This window comes from Leopardus geoffroyi, chromosome B2, assembly GCF_018350155.1.
Source record: "Leopardus geoffroyi isolate Oge1 chromosome B2, O.geoffroyi_Oge1_pat1.0, whole genome shotgun sequence".
Classification (NCBI taxonomy): domain Eukaryota; kingdom Metazoa; phylum Chordata; class Mammalia; order Carnivora; family Felidae; genus Leopardus; species Leopardus geoffroyi.
The window spans coordinates 146,720,610-146,744,175 of NC_059332.1; the positions used below are offsets into that span (position 1 = coordinate 146,720,610).

General features: G+C 40.9%; 1 protein-coding gene and 1 long non-coding RNA gene across 2 annotated transcripts in view; one reads left to right on the forward strand and one right to left on the reverse strand.

Moving 5' to 3' along the window:
- The window catches only part of PACRG (parkin coregulated), a 510,247-nt gene that overhangs the window by 403,730 nt on the left and 82,951 nt on the right, over window positions 1-23,566 (forward strand). The window lies entirely within an intron of this gene.
- LOC123609270 lies at window positions 7,955-23,368 on the reverse strand. The gene is made up of 2 exons (XR_006717706.1): window positions 22,280-23,368; window positions 7,955-10,354 (listed from the first exon to the last, which is right to left on the reverse strand). It is a non-coding gene; the product is annotated as an uncharacterized LOC123609270 (long non-coding RNA).

Below are 23,566 nucleotides of genomic sequence, written 5' to 3' on the forward strand. Positions count from 1 at the left end.
GTGCAAGTTGGGAAAAATTCTATAGTGAATGAAGGAAAATAAGACGCACAGAGGAAAAGAATACCAACATTCTTGCAAATGAAGCTTTAAGTATTATTTTTACAAAGAATACAAGGATTATTTCAGTTCCCTTGTTGACTCGTTTGTATGTTCTTCCTACAGATACTTTTGGAAAAAGACCTATTGTTTGTTTTGTTCTGTGCTGACACAGTAGCCATTGTTTATAACTGTAATCATGGCACACATAGTTGAAAATGTGGGATCGGGGACAAGCTGTATTTCCCCCCCCCCTGCTTCTTTAGACAGTGAATACTGTGTTCTTTATGTCTTATCACAGCTCTTTTGTCAAACATTTAATGATTTTTTCCCTCAGACAAATTTGTAGTTGGTTATCAACCATAAAGATGTCTTTATTGCCTTGTTTTTACATATTTAAACTTTTGTAGGTAGGTCTCAAGATGAGCATGAATTAAGGTGTTTATTTCACTTCAAATACATTTTTTATTATGGTGTGGAAAGCTAGATTTCTCCAACATGGATGGCTTACATAGAACTATATTTAGACTTGGTGAAAATACACTTTATTTAAGTATGTGTTTGTACCTTTTCCGGAGGGTGGTTATGCCTGTTGGTTCCCAGGTCAGGTTGTATTGAAATCATTTGTCAAATATCACACAGGCACGGACACCTGCAACTTTGTGCAGCACATGGCTGTCACTAGATTTCTCGCTGCAGAAAGGATCTGACACACTTCTCCACTCTTGGGATTTCCATTTTTCCAAATGCCCAAGATTCCTTACTCTTTGATAATTCATAAACCTGAGACCAAAGCCTTTGAGAAATTAAAAAAAATATATTTTTTTTGACATCATAAATAGCAATTCTTTGTTTTTCCTGGTTTAAAAAATTACAATATGTTCCTTGATATGATATTTGCAAGCTTTAATTCAAATGAATATTTATGACAAATAAAATAAATTTCAAACACATTTGGCATGTAACTTCAGGGCAATTTTAAAGTATCCATTTTTTAAGTTGGCGGTGGAGTCTACAAAAAGTCTTAATGTGCCACTTTATATTTTTATGAATATCAAATTATAGAACATATTCTGCGGCTCTCACCATTTCCATGAGACTTCACTTAGATTGAAGGGATAAAAAATGATTGTCAGCCTTTCAAATGCCTAGAGGAAAACCCTCTAGTTTTGTTTTCAATTTGTTTTCAAGGGCTGATTTAAACTTTTTAAAGACAATGTGTGAAGAGTCAAGGTCAAAGTCAGTACTTTCACCGTTATTCAACTTGGACTGCTCTAACTTCTCTGACAAAGTATGAAAAACTACTAACCAGGCACTTCTTCCCACAGATTAGGAGATGTACAATTTTTTTTTAATTTTTTTTAAACATTTTATTTATTTTTGAGACAGGGAGAGATAGAGCATGAACAGGGGAGGGTCAGAGAGAGGGAGACACAGAATCTGAAACAGGCTCCAGGCTCTGAGCTGTCAGCACAGAGCCCGACGCAGGGCTTGAACTCACGGACCACGAGATCATGACCTGAGCCAAAGTCGGCCACTTAACCAACTGAGCAACCCAGGTGCCCCAGGAGATGTACAATTTTTAAGATCTAGATGTTGTATACAAAACGTGGGCAACATACACTCTTCCCTGGGAGCAGGATGGAAAACTCTAAAGAAAGATATGGATGCCTCAGCCTTTAGCCAAGGAGTTTCGTTTTTTAAAAAGCTTTGTATTATTTAATTAGATAAATTTTCCTCAAAGATGATTTCTCATGTTTTCATATTCTAAGTTAAAAGTTCTACCAGCACATCATATTTTGAAAGTATTCTTACAAGCATTTCAAGTAAAAATGTATTTTCAATGTTGGGTATTTTTAAGCGTGTTGGAAAAACATATGGAATCAGAGACTTCTTCAAATATGTGTTGGATTAGAAGACAACCTCTTGGGGCACCTGCGTGGCTCAGTCGGTTAAGTGTCCTACTCTTGATCTCACGGTTCATGAGATCGAGCCCCATGTCGGGCTCTGCACTGACAGCACAGAGCCTGCTTGGGATTCTCTCTCTCCCTCTCTCTCTGCCCCTCCCCCCTCAAAGATAAATAAATACTTATTTAAAAAAAAAGAAGAAGACAACCTTTTAATACTGGACAACAAAGAAGGCATTTGTGATGGAGACTATACCCACCACACTTTTCAAGTTTTCAGACTCTGTTCTCCTTTCTATGGAGAGAGATCCCATACCTAGTGTCCCTAGTGGGCTGTGTTTACTCAGGATGTCCCAGAATTTAGTTTTAATTACTTCTTTTTCATCTGTGCCTTTCTTTCTTTTATTTTCCAACCCTCCCCTTCCTTCAGATCTTTCTGCCTGTTTTTATTTTGGTGTTCTTTCTCACAGCAGAACACCCAAGAACCCCCCCCCCAGCTGGCGATTCCCTGGTTCTTGGATGCTCATAGCCACACCCCGCCTGCCCATCACATACACGAGGTTTACCAGGGCCATTCTGTCCCTGGTCTCTTGGACTGGATGGAGTAAAGCTGGGGTTATGCTGTAACTGGCACACCTATACGGAAGAGGCTGATGATTTTTTCAGGCCACGGTTGCTCCAATCATCCAAATAGCCTTTTTGTAAAGGCACCGATGCACAAGTATTTTGGAGTTACTAAAATTAGTCATGGAAATTAGGATGTGCAGGCCCGCTTGGCCACTGAGAATTAGGCCGACTGTCTAGAACCAAGCATGCTCTGCGTCTTCCTTCTCTTTCTACCTCCTTTTTCTCTCCTTCCCCCCTCTGTATCTGCCTTTGCTTGTCATCAATACATGTTGCAGGCATTGACATTTACAGATATTCCAAGTGTTTCTTTTCTAAATCAGTGCCTTGCCTTCTGTCCTGAGACTGGTCCCTCTTCAACTTGCATCTTGATGTGAAGTTGTCCTCCAGAGAGAAGCCACTTCCATTGCCCCCCGGCTCTCACTGTGTTCGAAATGAGGCAGTTTGTCAAAAGTAACAGTTGAAGGAGTCTGTTGCCCACACACAAGAAAGATTGTATTAAGGGATGTGTTGGTCCTCTCAACCACATACAGATAAATGACATTTGATTGTTTTCATATTTCATTTTAATGTTCTACAGATTGCATTGCCTAATTGTTAACTTCCTTTATAATTCCTTAAATTTCAGTCCTGTCTTGAAGCCATTTAATCCAAAGAGGGTGCTGCTAAGGAAAATGTTAACAATGCACACCACCCTAACCACGTTTCTGAGACCATGTCTTGAGTTCAGTTCTACTTATGTCATAAATTTGACTGTGAAATCTATTAAGATATGTATCCAATGAAGAGCAGCATTGAGCAGCCCTCCTCTTTCCTCCCCACATGTCCTGATAACACAGTGTTTTGGATTCCATGTAACTTCCTTTTACTAGCCACCAGGAATTCCCCCATCCCACATGCCCCACCCCCATTTCCTGGAAATACACTTTAGAGACTTTTTACCGTAAGGGAAAATAGGCAGAAAGGGATCCCACTTGTACTAGTGCGACCTGAAGCCTCAACAGCCGAGGACAATTAAACACGTCGTCCAGTCTCCATCCACTCCCACCTCACCCCCATCTTAACCTTGTCATACTTCCTTCTTTCATTGCCTTGCCTAGAAACAGCTTCTGTGCCTGAAGATGCCATTTCCTGTCCATGCAATCACATTGTTGTCCTCCTGAAGGAAAGTTTCAGTCCCCACCACAATTCCACAATTGCTATCTTGAAGAACCATGACTTGGATATTGTCAGATTTGAACTTTCTCTCCTCATAGCCTCTCCTCTGACTGGCTGACAGCACAGCCCTCCCTCTGCCTTGGCTTGGCCTCTGAGCGCCCCCCCCCCCCACAGCTCGGCGGGCGAGCATTCCCCTCATTCTCCTCTCCTTCACTCTCCCACTCCCTGCCTGGCAGTGGCAGCGATGTGAGACCACGGTGAGATGGCCTACCAGGCCTCTGTGCCGATCACTCCGTGCTTGGTTCTTGCTCAGAGCCTGCCTCTTCACTTGCCTGCCGAACTTTCTCCCCAGCTTGTCTCATGGCCACAGCCAGAGCAACACGTCCACGGTCAAACCCATGATGTTCCTCACAGAGCCGCTGAGAGAAGTAAGTGATGATGTTCAGCTGTCAGTTACAGGCGCAGGACATGCCTGCCGCCATGACCATCTACACCTCTAAAGTGAAAACTGTTACTACTACTGCTTCCCAACAGCCCCTGACTGCTTGTTTGTGTCCCTGAAGGACACTACCCTTCCTCTGCTCAACCAGCATCTCAGTATTCCAGTGATCCTTGACTCCTTCCTCCCTTTCCCGCACATCCTATCTACTTCAAGACCTCTCCTGTTCCAGGGTGACTGGGAACTTTCTTCTGGCCGTAACTTACCATGTGACATCGAACAAGCTGCTGAACTGCCATACGCCTTGCAGAAACAAACTAGAAGTAATGAAATCTACCTGAGCAGGACGTGGGGTGGCGTTAAGCAGAACGGTGTCTATAAACAATAGAGCATAGCAACGTGCTTGGCGCTTGGTAATGGATAAGTGTCACCTATTTTTGTTGTTATAACTGTTGACATTTTATCTGTATGAAACTCCAAGGACAGTTTCTGCAGTTTAAGAAGGAAGAGAGGGGTGTCTGGGTGACTCAGTCAGTTAAGCGTCCGACTCTCAATCTTGGCTCATGGTAATGATCTCGTGGTTTGTGGGTTTGAGCCTTATGTTAGGCTCTGGGCTGACAGCAGGGAGCCTGCTTGGGATTTTCTCTCCCTCTCTCTCTGCCCCTCCCCTGCTTGTGCTGGTGCACACTCTCTCTCTCTCTCTCAAAATAGTTAAATAACCTTTTAAAAAAAAAGAATAGAAGCCAAGAAATAAGATATAAACAAATATAGCTACATTTAACACAAGACCTGGGATGAGTAGATGTTCAAAAGATAGGCAGATAAGCAAGTAGGTAGATGATAGATAGGTAGATAGATAGATAGATAGACAGACAGGTGGATGGACACACAGAAAGATGGAATGAGAAAGATGGCAGGCAAGGGAGAAAACAGAGGTAGAAAAAAATATGTTGAATTTGCGGTTGTATTACTGTGGTTATTTTTATTTTTACTTTTTATTTAAACACTTGAAACTTAAATTTTCAAGATAGTTTCCTTTTCCCCAGAAAAGAAGATCATATCTTATTAGTGGTTATTTAATTTTTTCACAGTAAAAGTTTTCCCTTCAAACATAGTTGTAACCGGCTTTCTGTTAGAGTTACTTAGTTCTCATCTCTGCAGACATTTTCGGTGCTTTCAACTGTTTCCAGAGTACAAATCTGTTATAAATCACCTTTAGCTCTAAAGGAAAAAAAAAACTAATATCTGCAAATGCTTTTGTCTAAAGGTATATCATCAAAATAAAGTCCCATTCACCCATCATCCTTATGAAACTGGTGATTATTTTCTATTCTTATTTTAAATTTTCTCTCATTACCTTCCATTTTAAGGGAATTGACAAGGGAATGATTCAGAGCAAGGGCTACGTTATCTTTCAAAGGAATATAGAATTAGCCACATCCAAACGGAAATTAAAAAGAATAGCTCTCCAGGCCACGTCACATGAACAAAGCAAAAAGTTGCAAAGTTGTGATGTCATATAAAGCATTTCGAAGCATATAAGGCACGGTGCAAGGGTACTTGTCTTTTTAATATTAAAGAAGAAGAGGTTTCTAGATATGTATTTATCTGTGTGAGTCTCCCAGCTCCTGATAATGTGTGCCAATGTCTTCAGGGAAATTGGAATTAATGTAAAAATCTTTATCCAGTAATACACTTTCTTTATTGAACTAGCCATTTTAATCCGGCCCTTCAGTGTAGCACGTCTTAACCAAACGAGTGGAATCATTTATTCATTAAAATGATTTTCAAATTTTTAGTTTTAGGTAACTGAGGCTCTGAGCAATTAAGGATCTAGGTCATGGTCACACAGGCAGAAATGGCACATCCAGAATTCAAACCCAAACAGTGTAGCCCAAAGGTGTCACCCTTACCTGACAAGCTTGGTGCCTCTTGAGCACCCAGTACCTTCTTGGAGGAGGGGTGTGAACACGGAGGGAGATAATGTGGCCAGATTAAATGTCATTGAAAAAGATGCATGAGGGTAAGCTGTCTTCCTGGAACTCCTTCCAGAGCTTACTTCCTCCTCCTCCCCAGAGGTAACCACTGTGCTGTGTGGTTCTTTTTTATCATCATTTTTACTTTTTTTAAAAGTTTATTTATTTTTGAGAGAGAGACAGAGCTCAAGCTGGGGAGGGGCAGAGAGAGAGGGAGACACAGAATCCGAAGCAGGCTCCGTGCTCTGAGCTGTCAGCACGGAGCCTAACATGGGTGAGATCATGACCTGAGCCAAAGTCATACTCTCAACAGACTGAGCCACCCAGGCGCCCCTGTGCTGTGTGGTTCTTAAGCTTGTTACATAAGCACAGGTGCATGTATGCATACACACAACATAGTTGTACATACACACATTCATGCACACAGATATATATACCCATACCCACATATATATACACTTAGGGATAGATATATGTTATAGGTAATATAGGTTACTGTATAGGTAATGTTTCAGACATTTTAGACATTATTAAGTGGCATAGAGTATATATATTTTTCTATGAAACTTGCCTAAGGGTATAAAACATTTGGCCATTAAGGAACAGAAAATGACAATGTCTATTTTTTTATTCTAAAATAATACCAGAAGTGTTATACTTGGAAGGGCAGAAAGGGAAGAAACCTACTTTGATAAAGACTGAGAACCAGAGAACTCTTCTACTGATACCAGATCTGAGTCTACATATAATTTTTATTTTACAAGATAAGAAAAAAGTAGAACGACTTATTTTCTTCTACCATGAAAAAAGGGAAGTCCTAGGCCTGCTAGTTCCCCAGAACATTTGGCATCACCTGAAGAGGGAGTTTTTCTCTTGGAGCAGTCGGAAACTAACTGGGACACAGGCAATACCTCAGGATGTGACCCTTCTTCCCCAACACACACACACACACACACACACACACACACACACACAAACTGTCCCAATGTCTACATGACTTTTGGTTCCATGATCTGTAACATTTGCATGACCTCACTCTAAGGCAAATAGCATTAACCTTGGATTTTAAGCGCCAAGGTTATGAACGTGGGCACGTGTCACATACTTCTGAGTTCATGCATACTTTCCGAGCAGCACATAGCCATGAGTAGGAGAGGAAAAAGGATTGGATTGCATGAGCAACATTCCAGATGTATTGATAGAACTGCAGCGAGACTCTTTTTCCTAAGTGAGGTCAAATGTTAACCTTTTATTGCTCAGTGAGAGGAAGGCCTGATAATAGTGATTGGTAAACCAATGAGCACTAAAAATCCTCAGTAGCTTCAACATTCTTTTATGATCCTTGTTCTGGATCGCACCTTGATGGGGTGGCCAACTTTCCTGGTCTGCTCCAGACTGAGAAGTATGCCAGGACGCGGGATTTTCAGTGCTAAATCTGGGATGGCTGGTCGACCTGTGATATGTCCTTGTGCTGGGACACTGGAGTACGCACCGCTTCACCTGCATTCCTGAGTGGCCTCACACCCGGGCACTGGGCCATTTCCAGCTCCCAGAAGCCAGGGTCTGGGCTGGATCAGCAGAATATGGGCGCCCCGCCTGTCAGCAGTCTCTGTCCTCTGAGTACTGTCTTAACATTTCTAATCCTCCTATGACAAGGCTTTCATACACTCTGGAGAACAAGAGTTTTCCATAAACTACACTTATTATTTCTTACCTTACAGTTCGTAAAAGAATGATAAGGAAAGTTAAAGTGACAGAACCATATGGGAAAACATTTTTAAAGCAGCATTATGGGGAAAAAATGAATACTTTAACAGTATTCTTGAAAACTTTTAATTTACAGAAACAGTTCATCATAAACCTGTCTTTATACTTCACTGGAGTGCATACGTTTTATTAATTCTTATTAGCACATGTAATTTTTCAAAGGATCAGGACATCTCAAATATCAGTAGTTTCACACTGGGGTGTTTCTCAGTCCTGCTATCTGCTGGCATACATCCACGTCCCGGTTTCTTTAGAAACAGAGCCACAGAGGAATGCAAGTGCTTCTGGCACAAGAGAGAACAGCCCCTTGTCGGGAGGCTTGTAGGAGATCTAGCTGTGTAAAGAGAGTTTTCTTGTGACCTTCAAGCATGATGTGGGATTCGATCACCCAGCTCACAGACCCCTTTCTTATCTACCTCCTGCCCCAGTTCAATTCAACAAATATTTACCAACAGCCACAGGTGCTTGGGGGAGAAAGAGAGGAACGAGCCAAGACCCCACACTCAAGAGGGGGGTGGGGAGGGATACCATGCCCTATAAGTGCCTGAGCCTGTAGATCTGACTCACCTAGCCTCAGTATCACCACATCACTTGTGTCACTTGGGACCAGCTACTTGAACCGTTCTGTTTACATGTGTGGAAAATGGGATGTTAACCCACCTTGAGGGGTCTCTGAAGGGTCAAATGTATGCAAAGGCTTTATATATCCAAAGCTCATTACAAAGGTTAGTTGCTATTTCTACCCCTTGATAACTAAGGAGCATTGGCTTAGTGAGACGGACATGGCCACACTCCTAGAGGCCAAGCTGTGAAGTCAGAGGCAGAGGAGTTAGGTAGGGCAGTCATGGCAGAGCCTTTCCCAAGGTGGGGTTGGCGCCCGACTTTGAAGGGCAAGAGTTGGAATAGCCAGCAAAGGTAGAGGGGTGTCCGGCGGAGGGATGGTGAGCGCACACACAGAGATTTCAGCGGGCCAAGGGGAGGTGGGTGGAATCAACATTTCTGGGTCTGTAGTTCCTGTAGCTCAGGAGACATGTGTGTGCTAGGGAGCTGGTGACCAGAGCTGTCCCCAGTGACACCAGAGCCAGGGTAGCAGGTGAGAGGGCACAGAGGAAGGAGGGAGGCAGGCCAGGGTTTCACGTACTCACTGGTAGTTAGACACTAATTAATAACTAAGGAATAAAAATGAAGTGTGCCTGAGCGGTAAGCCCCATTCAGCAAATGACCTCGGATCCCTCTCTGGTCCCAGCATGGTCCCGTCTGTCTTTTGCTGCTGTTGAGACATTATATAAACGTGTGTGTGTGTGTGTGTGTGTGTGTGTGTGTGTGTGTGTATTATAGATTCAGATTTTCATTCCAATGTTTTCCCACATTCTGCCAACAGTAATAGAACAAGTTACATAAATTGCCACCAACTGTCAAATTTTCAGGATTCTCCATTCTCAAAGTTCAAAGAGAAGTAGTTGTAATGATGCGGAGCTAACCTAGAGAGGCTTCTAGCAAACAGATCCTGGATGGATTCTTTGCCTGCGATTTCAGTAATTTATACCAAAAAGATGAAATTAAAAAATATGCAATTTTGCCTAAATCTCATGAATAATTGAGGGGGGGGGGGGGGAAAGCCAGATTATCTGGGCCTCAGTAAGTACTTCTGCATCGGGTTATAAATAAAGCATTCCTAAGGAGTGGGTAGGAGGCCAGGCTCCCACGCCAGGCTGTGAGAGTTCATTGCCGGGGCACCTCTCCACCTCCAGTCTGTTTGATGGGCATGGAGGGCATCTCCAAAAGTGAGAGCCTGGGGAGCCACAGAGTGTTGAGGCGCCCCTGGAGATCCACACATACGCCCTGGGGCCCGAGGCTCCTGCTTGACACAGCTGAGAGCCACAAAGCAGGGAGATCCTTCCCCGCCTGTCACAGTTGTCACTGGGCTCAAACTGCTTTACTTAAGCAGTCTGAGGTGAAGGAAGCGCCCTCGCTGTGGATCAAACCCATCATTTCTGAAGATTTCTTCTGATAAGAAGCTTGGTTTGCCCCGAGTTTGTGGTTGCTGCTTTTCCTCCTGTAGTTCGTTAGCTCGAGTAACACCCGCCCTGGTGTGCATCTGGCCCGGAGTGCCCTGGAGGAAGAGAGAATTCCGCTCCTTCTGAGTCCAGGGGACAAGAGTAGCAAACTCTGGGCTCGTTCACATCCGCGGTGTCGCCAGCTCCTCAGGAAAGGCCGTGGGCAGTGCGTCAGCGCCGTTGTGCTCTCGCAGCTTCGCAAGACTAATGACTTCGAAACTAAAACAGCGAAGTTACCTGTCAGTTAGGTGCTGCCCCGACGAGCTCTTCCTGGGTAATGCACCTGCGATGCAGGGCACATCTAGGCAAAGCTGCGGGGATCGTGGGGGGAATGCAGTTGTTGAAGGCGTTGGTACCTGAGTAGGATGTGATCGTGTGCTAATTAGTCCCCTGTAAAGAGAAAATAGATGCACGCAAATCGAACCGAGCTTACCGTTTCGTGGCAAACAGTGATTTCTGAGAAAATCATCATGAGCTTCAAAGGAACTAAAATTTTGGAGTGAGGCCCGGTTTGAATTCTGTGGTCGGTGTGGGAGTTTCTCATTGCCAAAGGGCCGTCTCTTCCTTGTGGTTACGCTCATAGGCCCTGGAGCACAGACCAGGTCTGTGTTTGCATGTTTTTGGAGAAAGGTTTGGAGATAGGACTGTTAACATAAGTCGGCCTCAAACTATTTCTCCTCTAGAAATATTTGTACATTGGAATGGATAGGGGAGAGAGACCGTTGAGGTCCCATATTCTTTCATTATAAATTCTCCAACGCCTCTGTTCCACTGGGAACCTGGGGTTGTAATGCACAAAAGACCTAGAAACTGGGAGATACCCAACCAGGTAATAGGAAGATCCTAGAGCCGAAAGTCACAGCAGGTTATCAGGAGCTAAGAATGGAGGAAAGCAAAAGATTATATAAAGGCATGCCAATTGGGGATGTGGGGGAAGAGGGTTGGAGGAATGTTTAAGAGAACAGTATGTTTTGGCCCCTGGGGAGTTGTTAGGTGGAAGTAAACTAAGGGCGAGAGTGAGATTTCTGCTTGCCTCTTAGGTTTCCCAAAAGGAAACTAAGTCACACGTAATCTCAAATTCCTGTAGGAAGAAAGAAATGCAAAATAAAATTCTTAGTTTAGAAAGTTACATTGGAAGAAGGTGCCAATATCTGTTTTTGTTATTTTCAATTTGTGAAATGCCATACTCCTTTAAAAAAAAATGTTATTATGCGTTTGAGTTTACTATCATCACAGTTTGGTTTGTGTTGAACGATTTCTCTAGGATTTTACATTTTTTCTTTCATAAATTGTAAATCTTTGTCAACGTTCTTGCTATCTTTTAAAAAGCTTTGTAGAAAATGAGAAATTTCTTTAAATGAAAAAAATTTTAGTAGCATAAAAACACACACTCCTTTGTGATCTACTGCCCAAGTGGCGTTTATCTCCTACTGAGAGATCAAGCCCTCCTTCTAAGAAATTATTCTGTGCCTTTGTCCTTTTTTTTTTATAATTCAGGTTGTGGTTAGTCTCTCTGCTGAAATAAAAATAATGACCGCTGCCTACTTATTAAGTCTTTGCCAGATGGAACAGGTGATGCCCAGTGTTTCACGAGTCTGAAAACAACAAATGTTCAGTGAACAAAGCCATGAATGTGTAAGGCTTAAAATTTTAAACATAAATAAACTTCAAGAAATTCCAAAATTACTTGTCATTCTCAGAAGAATCCTTTGTTCACATTTGCTCCATTATATACCTGCCACTTCCACTAAATTCAACTCCCTCTGTGTATGTGTGAGACCAGCACCTTGAAACAATGATGTGCAAGCCCCGTTATATATGTTTTTCTTATTTTCTGGCTCCTCGCTACATAACGCATAGATGGTAACCTGATTCAGATCAGATTACAATGCATGCAACTAATTTCCTTCTATAACACGAAAAGATAAGATGGCCAGGATCCATAACTGTCTCTTTAAAGACAGTGGAAGGACCTAGTACTCATAATCTTATTTTTGCAATAAAATTATGAATCACTGTTCACCAGTATTCAGTGCAATAGAATACCAAGTGAGACCTGACTGTCTTAGAAAAGGCAAGCTCTCAATCTGTATCTACCATATGGATGTCGCTGAGAAGGAGTTGAGATAGGACTGCAAAGCTGTCAGGCGATGGAGAGCATATGGAAATGGTCTCTTTGGGGCCACGGACCATCAGTGGTGCTTCGTTTTCTCTTCACAGTTGTCCAACATATTGCCACTGTCTATGCGAGCATAACTTAATAGCCAATTTGAATTCCACTGTAGCTAAACTGGCATTGCCCTGTTAGGAAGCTAGCTGACATTGCACACTTTGGTCCAAAGTTGATTTTTGCTTTATTTGCTAAATAAAGCAAATACTCCATAAAGACTTGAGATAACTTCTATTCATAGGCTATTTCTGAGCTGTTTCTTTTTTTTATCTTTTTTTTTCCTGTTCCTAAGACATAATAGACTCCATTCCATCAAGGCTAAAGATAATGGTGATAATGGTGGTTTTTAGCAGTATACAAATCAGGAAAAGGAAAGTAGCAGAGATCAAAATGGAAGCTAAGTGTTGTTTTAAAAAAAAATTGTTAGATTGTTATGTTAAAATTAGAATTTTCTATATATTAATCAGTTGTCAATAAAAAGTACAGAAATGAAATAACAAATAAATATGCATTTTGTTTAGCTGGTTTTTGACATGCTCTTGGTTTTTGAAGTGCTCTGACTGATCCTACCTTAGGATTTCATCTTTTTGGCATAGCTCTCTAGGATTTTAGTGCAGTGGCTCCCAAAAAGAATGCTAAAATATTACTTACAATCCAAATGTATATATATTTTTTTCTTTCTGTGAAATAAAATATGAACTAATTTTGAGAAAGGAACAGTTCTGGACATGTATTTCCTTAATGTAAATATCCACCTTGCACTGTGTGAATTAACATCTCTTAGAATTGATATTACAACACTTGTAAGAGAAAAAGAAATAAAAGCACTTCCTACCGAAAACATTTATCTAATGTCTAACGTGAGATTATTAAGCAGAAAAATGCGTTAGCGAACATGAGAGGATATTTTTCTCCTAATTTATTCCAATTTTCCTCTTTTGTGTTAGGCTTTCTTTAAAAGATCTAACAGGGGTGGATAGACAAGCTATGTCTGTGAGTAGCTACAAATAGAAGCACAAGTCAAAGTAATCTATAGCCTGGGGCTCAAGTGCATTTACTAAATAAGGTTGTGAGCAATAGTAGGTACATTTTTCTGACACGTTTCCCTGTTGACAAGGAGTTGGGTGAATTTAGTGAAGGAAGTACACAGTGAACTATTGTTAGCGTTTATCAGCAAGTGTGATGAGTGGCCCTGAAATAGAGCATCTTATCATCCAAATTTGTCAGTAGCCTTAATAAAGAGTAGCTGAAGGAGATCTAAACAGTATCAATGTGACAACCCACCTCACTGTGAAGGTGGAACTTTGAGAAGGAACCAGAAGATAGATTTTGGTGGGTAAGGTTGATAGTAGTTGTGAGTTGCTCTAGCATTTTATTTGTCGTTGATCATTTCCTAAATCTATAGTAAACACACACACACACACACACACACACACACACACACACACACTACAGTGAATTGTTAGGTATAGAGTAGAGATGGAATGGTACAAACAACAAATACTTGTTAGTATTGACAGGTTCTGGTACAGGGATTACCTAATTTCACAGATGAGGATAGCACAAAATGAGACAACTACTACATAATGTTTATTTTAGAGTAATATTATGACTCTACTGAGATTTTTAATTTCCTTCATATTGATTTTTTTACATAATGCATGAAATAAACATACATCACCCTAGTTAATACTTGAACAAGGCCCCCACACATTCAAACCATAATTTGATAGGAAGCATATGACACAAAGGAAAGATGACATTGTAAATTCACGACTGAAAATTGTTCGAGGTTATTCCATAGGTCTGTAACACACAAATGTATAGTTTCACATTTTTAATTTTTCTTGAAAAAGCCATTGTGACTCAGCAGTAAAACAAGGCTGAGACAATCTATTAAATCAACATTCTATTCCACAATGTATGCAGTCCTTGAGCCAAGCCACCTAAAAGTCTGTAAGATCATCAGACTGTGCCTATAGAGGGACCTCAGTTCTCAACCGAATGCTTTAATTTATCTGCTGGCCAACATCTTCATAAGGATCGTTATTGCTGTGAAATGTGTGATGCCCATGAAAGTCATAGCTTATTATTCCATATATATTTTTTTAAATACTATTAAAGGTAACATATCAGTCAGAAGAGTAAACAGGCAAGTATACTGAGAATATAAAAAGAAGGCCAGCATAATATCTTAATTTGCTCCTCTTCAATGGACTTTGTCTGTAATCCATATACATTCCTTTTCAAGTATTCCTAGAACTATTAAAGAAGTTTAGATATTTTTATACCAAGTTTCTATCCTTTCCACAATGCACAGTATCCTTCTAAAATGTAATACAGTGCTGGGGTGCCTGGGTGGCTCCTTCGGTTAAGCGTCCGACTTCGGCTCAGGTCACGATCTCACGGTCCATGAGTTCGAGCCCCGCATCGGGCTCTGGGCTGATGGCTCAGAGCCTGGAGCCTGCTTCCCATTCTGTGTCTCCCTCTCTCTCTGACCTTCCCCGTTCATGCTCTGTCCCTCTCTGTCTCAAAAATAAATAAACATTTTAAAAAAATTTTTTTAATAAAAAAAATAAATAAAATGTAATACAGTTCCAAGTACTTAGTAGTCTACAATTACTGTTGAATGTGAGGACAAAATATGAGATTGAGATAGATATAGATATAGATATAGATATAGATATAGATATAGATATAGATAAAATTTAAAAATATCCCCATCAGGAATAAAGCAGACACAGGGTGTCTAGGTGGCTCAGTCAGTTAAACATCCAACTCTTGACTTTGGATCAGGTCATGATCTCATGGTTCATGGGTTCAAGCCCCACATCGGGCTCTGTGCTGACAGTGCAGAGCCTGCTTGGGATTCTCTCTATCCTCTCCTTGTCCCTGTCTCTCTCCTCTCTCTTTCTCCCCTCCTCCTTCCTCAAAATAAATAAATAAACTTAAAAAAAAGAATAAAGCAGAGACCACCAGAGTGGAAAGTAAGCTAGACATGGGCTCAGAAGGTCAGGGCCCCACCAGGCGCAGCCACTTTTGCTGCTGTCAACAATAAACTCTGAGCCTTAGTCTCTTTTCCAAAACACATGGATGACATCTACTGCAGAGGTATGAATTAAGGCACATTAAAGCAGCCATTAAATGTCTGGATTCAAGCTAGGAGTAGACTCTCAATTAAATTCATGTACCTGTTCCCCTTGTTTATGCTGAAATGAAACAGTATTAGTTCATAGTGTACCCAGTTTGTACTGAGTGATACAACACTGAGTTTTTAAAGAATTCCCCTCTTAGAATAATGCCAAATACAGGACATACTAAATAAGACATTGCAAACTATTTAAGTCATTGAATAGCCATGTTTAGGGGGAAGAGAAGGCATTTTGTTTCAGGAGTCCAAATGTTGACCTGGTCAACTCTCCTCACCCTGGGCAGTCCCATACCCTATCTAACTAATCAGGATGTAAATGAAACTAAAGTTTTGAAACTGTAAAAATGCCTTTCTTCAAGGAATACTAACTTAATTAAACTCTTTGTTACTTCGCTAGAGCCTTGTTTGATGATACTAATTTTTTTTTTTTCCTAGGCTTGTATGATAGGTTCTAATCACAGAAACTTTCTCTCTTTAAAAAAAAAATCCCTTTGGCTCTTAACACTGTCATTATGACAGCAACACTTAAAGTTGACCTTTTTTTGACAGAGTAAAAATTCTTCCCCAGGCAATGTGGTGATTCTTTAATGTTTATGTACAAATTATGCAACTACCTCACATCGCACCAGGGACATTTCATAATCCTATGTACTTCCCTTCCTTAGCTTAGTGAAAATATTAATGCTGGCTTCCAGTAATGTTTTCCATGCAATAGAGTTGCTGTTTGATAGATTAAAGGAGCAGACACTTGAAGTCAATCTAAATAATTGTTTTAAAATGTATCATGGTGAACAAAATGTTCTTTGTTATCCTAGCCATCAAAAATGTAAAGCTGACATTCACAAGTTTTTTCATGAGAATTTAGAACTTTACCATGTTTGATTGAGTATTTTTATAACTTAAATCTAGGCACAGGTCTTTATAATGGAACTTTAAAAAAAACTCTTTGGACAAGAACGAATACTGTGACTTTCAGTATTTACATCAATGGCACATAATAAAATGACTCATCAAAACATTTTGCTTTGTATGGATATCTACTACAATAAAAGATGGTTTCCAGGTTTCTTTCCCTCAGAATGAATTGCTGTGTGTAAGCAGTTGAAATGTTTGAGCCTCTTGGTTTTGCAGTCCTCTCAAGCTTGGTTGGGAACTAGAGACATAAACAAACAGGGGGTGTGGGATAGGAAGTTCTTCCTCTTCCAATAATTTGTCCAAACCACTAGGTGGTGCCCAGCACAATCAGTGTTCACCTGCCATGGTCAAGGGGTGTCAGAGTCTGAATAGTGAAGAGATATTCATATGCACCAAGATGGGAGAGGGGTGCAGGGCAATGATGACAGTGGGAGATTGGTTACATGCAGAGGTAGATCAAATAACTAAATATAAAAAGGATAACAGGAGCCAAGGGAGGTACATATCTGGAAAGATAGAAAATTAGAACATATCCTGTGGTGTAGGATTAGAATTAGAAACATTCGGTGGACTTGTGTGTGTGTGTGTGTGTGTGTGTGTGTGTGTGTAGAAATAAGTCTGGTTGTAGTGTAGTTATCTGTGTGTAGGTATAGTTCTGTCCACTGAGAGGCTGGGAATAGTGGCACCCCAAAAGCAATGAGCACAACTAGTGCCTAGATTCTGGTTTCTAAATACCATTCTCTCCAAAAAGGAACGAATCCTTCTTGGAGAAATGGTGGATTCCAGGACTAAGGCAGGGAAAGTACAAGATGAGCCTGAAATAGCTATAGAGGGAAGGAAGGAGGGAGGGAGAGAGGGAAGAAGGAAGGAAGAAGGAAGATAAGGAAGGGCTTAAAGAAAAATGGGACATGTGCAACAGACACAGATGGCAATTTAAAAGGGCCCCAATGTCCAACCCAGGAACAATTTGAGCATCAAAATAAATAATGGTAGTAAAATGGAGTATAAGCCATTGAAGAGATTAGGAATTGGATGAATCCATGAATATAAATAAATAGATAAATAAAAGTTTGACAGGGAACTTGATATACATAGTCTCATAGCATCTGTTTACAAGATGCTTGTTGATTACAAGGGAAGAAGGGCAATTTTATCATGGAGATGCTTGGCAGGCATAACCTAAATCAAAACATCAAAGTTTACATGACCAATAAGGGGACAGATCGAAATCATATGCCACCTGATAGAATGCAATGTGACATCCTTGCCAAAATATAAAATCTGAATTTAATCATTAGGAAATATCAGACAAACTCACCCTGAGGAACATTCTACAGAGTAACTGGCCTGTAATCTTTAAAAATATCAAGGGCATGAAAGTCAAGGGGGAAAAACTGTTCCAGATAGAGAATGAAGAGGCGTCACAACTAAATAGGACACATGATTCTGGATTGGAGCCTTTTGCTGTAAAGAATGTCAGTGGGACAACTGGCAAAATTTGGGTGGAGTTGCAGATTAGGTGGTATTAACATATCAATATTAGTTTTCTGGTTGCAGTGTTTGTGTTGTGGCTATGTAGGAGAATGTCCTTGTTTGCAGGGAATGTACACTAAAATATTTAGGGTGTTCCTTCCTCAGTGACCGAGATTGAGTATCTTTTCATATGATTACTAGACATATATATTAATTTTCATACAGAGTCCCTATTTACATTCTTTTTTCTATTGTTTTGGTTGTCTTTTTCTTATTGATTTTTAGGAGATTTTTGTAAATTAGCTTTATGCCAACTATATGCAATTGCAAATAATATCCCCACTTCAAGTTTATAAATAAATGCACTGATCTTTTCTTCTAGAACATTAGAGGTTTTGTTTGTTCTGTCTGTACATTTTATATCTCTGTTCTATCTGGAATTTATATTGGTGTATATAAAGAGATAAAGATCCAGCCATATATTTTTCAAATGGTTAGTCAGTCGTCCCAACATCACCTAAAAAATAGCCTCTCTTTTCTTCACCTTTGAAAAGCAGCCTTTATCACAATCTACAAATTTCCACATTATTTGGATTATGGACTCAGGTCTCTTCCTAACCGTTTCCTCTCCAGTTCCAAACTGTTTTCGTTGTTAAAGTTAAATAATATGTTTTAATAGAGCAGTGTCCAATAGAACCTTTGAAACGTTCTCTGCTTTTCTATTCAGTATAGTAAGCCATTCATCACACGGAGTTTTTGAAATGTTAGTTTGCCTGAGAAGCAGAATTTTTTTATTTTATTTATTTTTAATTAATGTATACTTCAAAAAGCCAGATGTGGCTTGTGGCCACCAAATTGGACAGCAGAGTTTTAATATTTTCTGCAGCCAGTCGCTATTCATTTACCTTCTTTCCAGAATCTGGCAGGCTATTCTCACATGTTTATGTTTCCTTATTTTTTTCTTCTCATAAGAAATCTAGATTTTCTGACTGCCCATAAAAAGCCCCATTGAATCTATGGGACACTCCAAATGGACTTGTTACACTTCAAGTATTATATATTCAAGCCTTCCTTTAAGTCCTTCAATAGAGTTGTATAGCTTTCTTTATATAACTTTATACATCTCCTTTTCAATTCATTCATAGGTATTTTATCATTTTCTGTTTCATTATCTTTGTTTTGCTATTATAAATGACTCGCTTCCTTCCATTTTTTTGTTACTGTACTTTCCCATCAATTATTATTATTATTTTTTTCAACGTTTATTTATTTTTGGGACAGAGAGAGACAGAGCATGAACGGGGGAGGGGCAGAGAGAGAGGGAGACACAGAATCGGAAGCAGGCTCCAGGCTCTGCGCCATCAGCCCAGAGCCCGACGCGGGGCTCGAACTCACGGACCGCGAGATCGTGACCTGGCTGAAGTCGGACGCTTAACCGACTGCGCCACCCAGGCGCCCCTCAATTATTATTTATATTATTCTTCATACATACTGCAACTGTAGTATGTATATTGGCAATCTTACTGAATTCTCTTATTTATAATAGTTTTTTTAGGTGATTCACTTTATATTTTCTAGTTACTAGTCACCAAATCTACAAAATATGGCATAACTCTTCCTTCTAATGTTTTTATTTATTTCTCTTGTTTAACATCATTGCCTAAAATTTCGCTAATAATTTTAAATAGTTGTAGCAATGGTCAACATTCTTGTCTTGTTTTACATTTTACTAGGAACATTTTTAGTGTTTTACCATTAAGCCTAATGCTGATGTAAAAGTATTTATCAATCCTTATCCAAAAAGTTTTTAACATTAGAAATGAATGTCAGTGTTTTCAAAATGCCTCTTTTGATATCTCCTATATGACTTACCTAATTTGCCTCCTTTAACTTTTACTACTGTGTATTCATTTGACCCCTTTATAAATTTTTTATGGGTCCACCTATATATTCAGGAAATAAATGCCACTTAGGTTGTGGTGTGTTTTTCTCTTAATACGTTACCATATCTCTTTAATAATTACTAAAGTTGTGTAATAGAATAATTATCTAGGTGAAAGCTATTCTGTCAAGTTTTGGTCTCAGCGGTATGCTATGATCATTTAAAAGAAAAAATTAAGGAAGCTTCTTCCTTTTAATAGAGTTTATGGGGAATAGTAATTCCATGGAAAGTTGAATTAATTCATTTCTAAACCCATCTAGGCATGGCATATTTTTAAAGGTCATTTATTGGGGCACCTCTGTAGCTCAGTCAGCTGAGCATCCAACTATGGCTCAGGTCATGATCTTGCGGTTCATGAGTTAGAGCCCCACATCAGGCTCGCTGCTGTCAGCCTGTCGGTGCAAAACCCACTTCGGATCCTCTGCATCCCTCCCACTTGCACTTTCCCAAAAACTATAAATAAATAAATAAATAAATAAATAAATAAATAAATAAATAATATATTAATAGCTTTGGTAACCTCATCCATTGCTATTAGTCTGTTTTCTGTCTCCTCTGGAGTCAATTTTAGTAGATCCACTTTCCTTGACTAAGTACTAATGCCATTAACCAAGTACTAAATTCAGAAAAAGAATGAGGAAATATGACGATCTTAGTTTTAGGTATGTTGAGTTTATGATGCTTGTGGTACCTCAAGGTGGACACAGCCAACAAGCAAAATAGAATATACGTCTTAGAGATATTTATGAGAGACCTGGGCTGGAAAGACAGCCACCTGCATGGTTGTGTTAGTAATGAGATCACAAAGAAATTAAGAAAACATGGTCACTGGTAGGATCCTGGAGACCCCCAACGTTTAACTGGAGATGACAGAGCCAACTCCTATAAAAGTATACGGAACCAGTTTCCTGTCCACTTGCATTAAAGAAAAAGGACACTGGAGACAATGCGGAGACTAACGTTGGGAGCAGCAAAGAGGTATCTCTTCCCCAAGGGGAGAGAATGTGGGTGATAGCTGGAGGCGGGAGGACTTTCACATGGTCAAGGAGCCTGAAGCAGAAGAACTTGTACCAAAGCCTGATGGAGAACGGGGCAAAAGAGATTTGGCATCATCGGATTCATAGCACTGCCATCAAGAAAAAGGCGGGGGGGGGGGGTAGAAAACTAAGAGGAACAAAGGCAAGATTTTTATGGGAAATGTTTATAAATGCTTGGAAACTCAATGTAGAGCCGGGCTAGATGAGAAATACAAGAAGAAATGTAAAACATAAATTAGAGCCTGATGGCTTAAGAAAATCAAAGTTAAGTCTTACCGCTTCAAATATCCCTCCACAGGGGCACCTGGGTGGCTCATTCGGTTGAGCGTCTGACTCTTGGTTTCGGCTCAGGTCATGATCCCAGGGTCGTGGGATTGAGCTCCGTGTTGGGCTCTGCACTGAGGGTGGAGCCTGCTTAGGATTCCCTCTCTCTCTCCCTCTGCATCTCTCCCCCACTTGTGCCCTCTCTATATAAAATAAAATAAAACAAATAAAACTAAAAAATAAAGAACAAAGATCCCTCCACGAACAAACCCACCCACCCTCCACCATCCTCCGTTTATACACACAGACACGCACACATGTACACATACGTACAGTCACATACATACACACAAGCATACACTATGCAGTGATAATATTGTAAGAATGTAAAACTCATGACTGGCAATGTTGCTATACTTTTCCTCCCTTTGCAGTCCAACTTATTTTAATTATTTTTACTCTCAGGGCACCATCTTCCAAGAACAACACAACCTATTCTTTAAGGCTCTGCTGTTACTAACCAGCACTGGCACTTTACAGTATTTGATCTGCTTGCTTTCGACTTTCCACATCTAATTAAATCCTTGAATAATCCATATAAAAACAATGATCATTTATATTTGCTGTATCTACAGAATTTTGTTGCCCATGAGGATCTTTAAAAGACCCATTAGTACTCCACTAACATGCCTTTATAAACCTGAATCTTCCCAATTTTCACTCAAAACTTCCTCCGAGTCCTAATGGGACTGGGAGGGATGAGGGCACCTGTGCAACGGGGTAGACTCAGGCTAGCAGTGGAGGGTGAGCTAAGTGAGGGCTTAGCCTCCCTGCAGAATCTAGGGGTGCAGCCCTAGGGCTCTAGGTATAATGCCAGGAAGGCTCCAAATGGTGGCTCAGACTCAAGGAATCCACGCACCTACACCAGGAGTTCAGCCTGAAAAGAGAGGAGACAGGAGTGGGTCGGAGAGTGTGGGCAGGTCTAGGTGGATATCAGAGCCCCAACAAGAAGGCCTGGGTGCAGGGAGGAGCCCAACCATAGAGCAAACCTGTGATCCAAAGCCCAGAACCATACAGCTCAGACAGGCGACACGCTGCCTGCCTATTCCTAGGGAATGCATATTTGCCCTTTCTTCGGCAACTATTTCATTCCTCCTTCTTTGTTAATAAATTAGCTTCTTATTTTCCTGAGAAAACAGAAGCATCGCACGAGAACTAACACACCTTCCCAGCAAAACATATACCAACTTACCTACATCTGCGCCCATATATCCGGCATCCCATCCTAATACAGACACAGTGCCCTGGTGCAGTTATCTAAAGTCAGCCCCTCGAGTCCTGAAACCCACCCTCTCCCACCTACCCAAGGACTTCATTTCTGTAATGATTCCACTCTCCAGTGCATGTTTAAAAAATTCCTTCCTACCCACATTCTCCATTTTCTTCATCACACCATTTCTCTGTTTTTCTCTTCAACAAAACTCCTCCAAAAGGCTGACTGTGCTTCCTGTGTCATCTCTCCACACCCGCCCCACTTCATCATCACCCAGTCAATGGCTCTTTGTCCCCTCCATCACATTAAGATTTGTCTTGTTAAGTCCCTGAGACCCTCCATCTTGCCAACCCCAGTGGTCAGTGCTTTTTCCTCATCTTACTCAAATTCTCAATGACTGTAACCAGTCCAGCTGCTATGACACAGGCTCCCAGTGTCCCCTCTCTGCCAGCTCACTGGTTGCCCCCTACCCTGTGCTGGCTCCTCTGCTCCACAGGCCGTGGGGGCTCCAGCGCAGGCCATCTCTCTTCTCCAGCTGCACCTTGCAACAACTCTCCCTCTGGAGGTCACCTGGCAATCTCTGGAGACAGTTTTGTCACAGCTTTAGGAAATGCTGTGGGCATGTAGGGTGTCAAGGCCAGCGATGCAGCTATAGACATCCTACAATGCAAAGAACACCCTTTCCCAATAGACACTTACCTGGTACAAAATAGTGCCTGTTACGTTGTGCAACTCTGTTCTAGTTCACAGTTTTAAACCACTTTACATACAGATGACTGAATTGATGATGTGTATGCTCAGCCCTAACCATCTCTCTAATTTGTAGAAACACCTGCCTACTCATTTCACCTGTTTGGCTATCTAAATAGGCAATTCAAACATGACTTCTGGCATACAACTCTTTATCTCTCCCCCAAATTTCCATCTCGATCAATGACACCAGGTTGGCCATAACCCTAAACATCATCCTTCACTCTCCTCTGTCCTCAAGTGGCACCCCAGACCATCAGCAAGCCTTGTGATGCTCTCCTCAAAACATATCCTGAAGCCAGTCACTTCACACTCCATTCAGACAGACATAGCTTCCCAAGCCTCCACAGCCTTGACTAGGCTTCTGCAGGAGCGTTCGAGTCTCTCCTTGCTTCCACTCTTAATGTTTGAAAGTCTATTCTCCACATAACATCCAGGGCTACTGTTGTTTTGTTTTGTTTTGTTTTGTTTTGTTTTGTTTTGTTTAAGCAGGCTTCATGCCCAGCATGGAGCCCAATGTGGGGTTTGAACTCACAACCCTAAGATCAAGACCTGAGCTGAGATCAAGAGTCAGATGCTTAACCCAATGAGCCACCCAGGAGCCCCTCCAGGGTTACGTTTTTAACA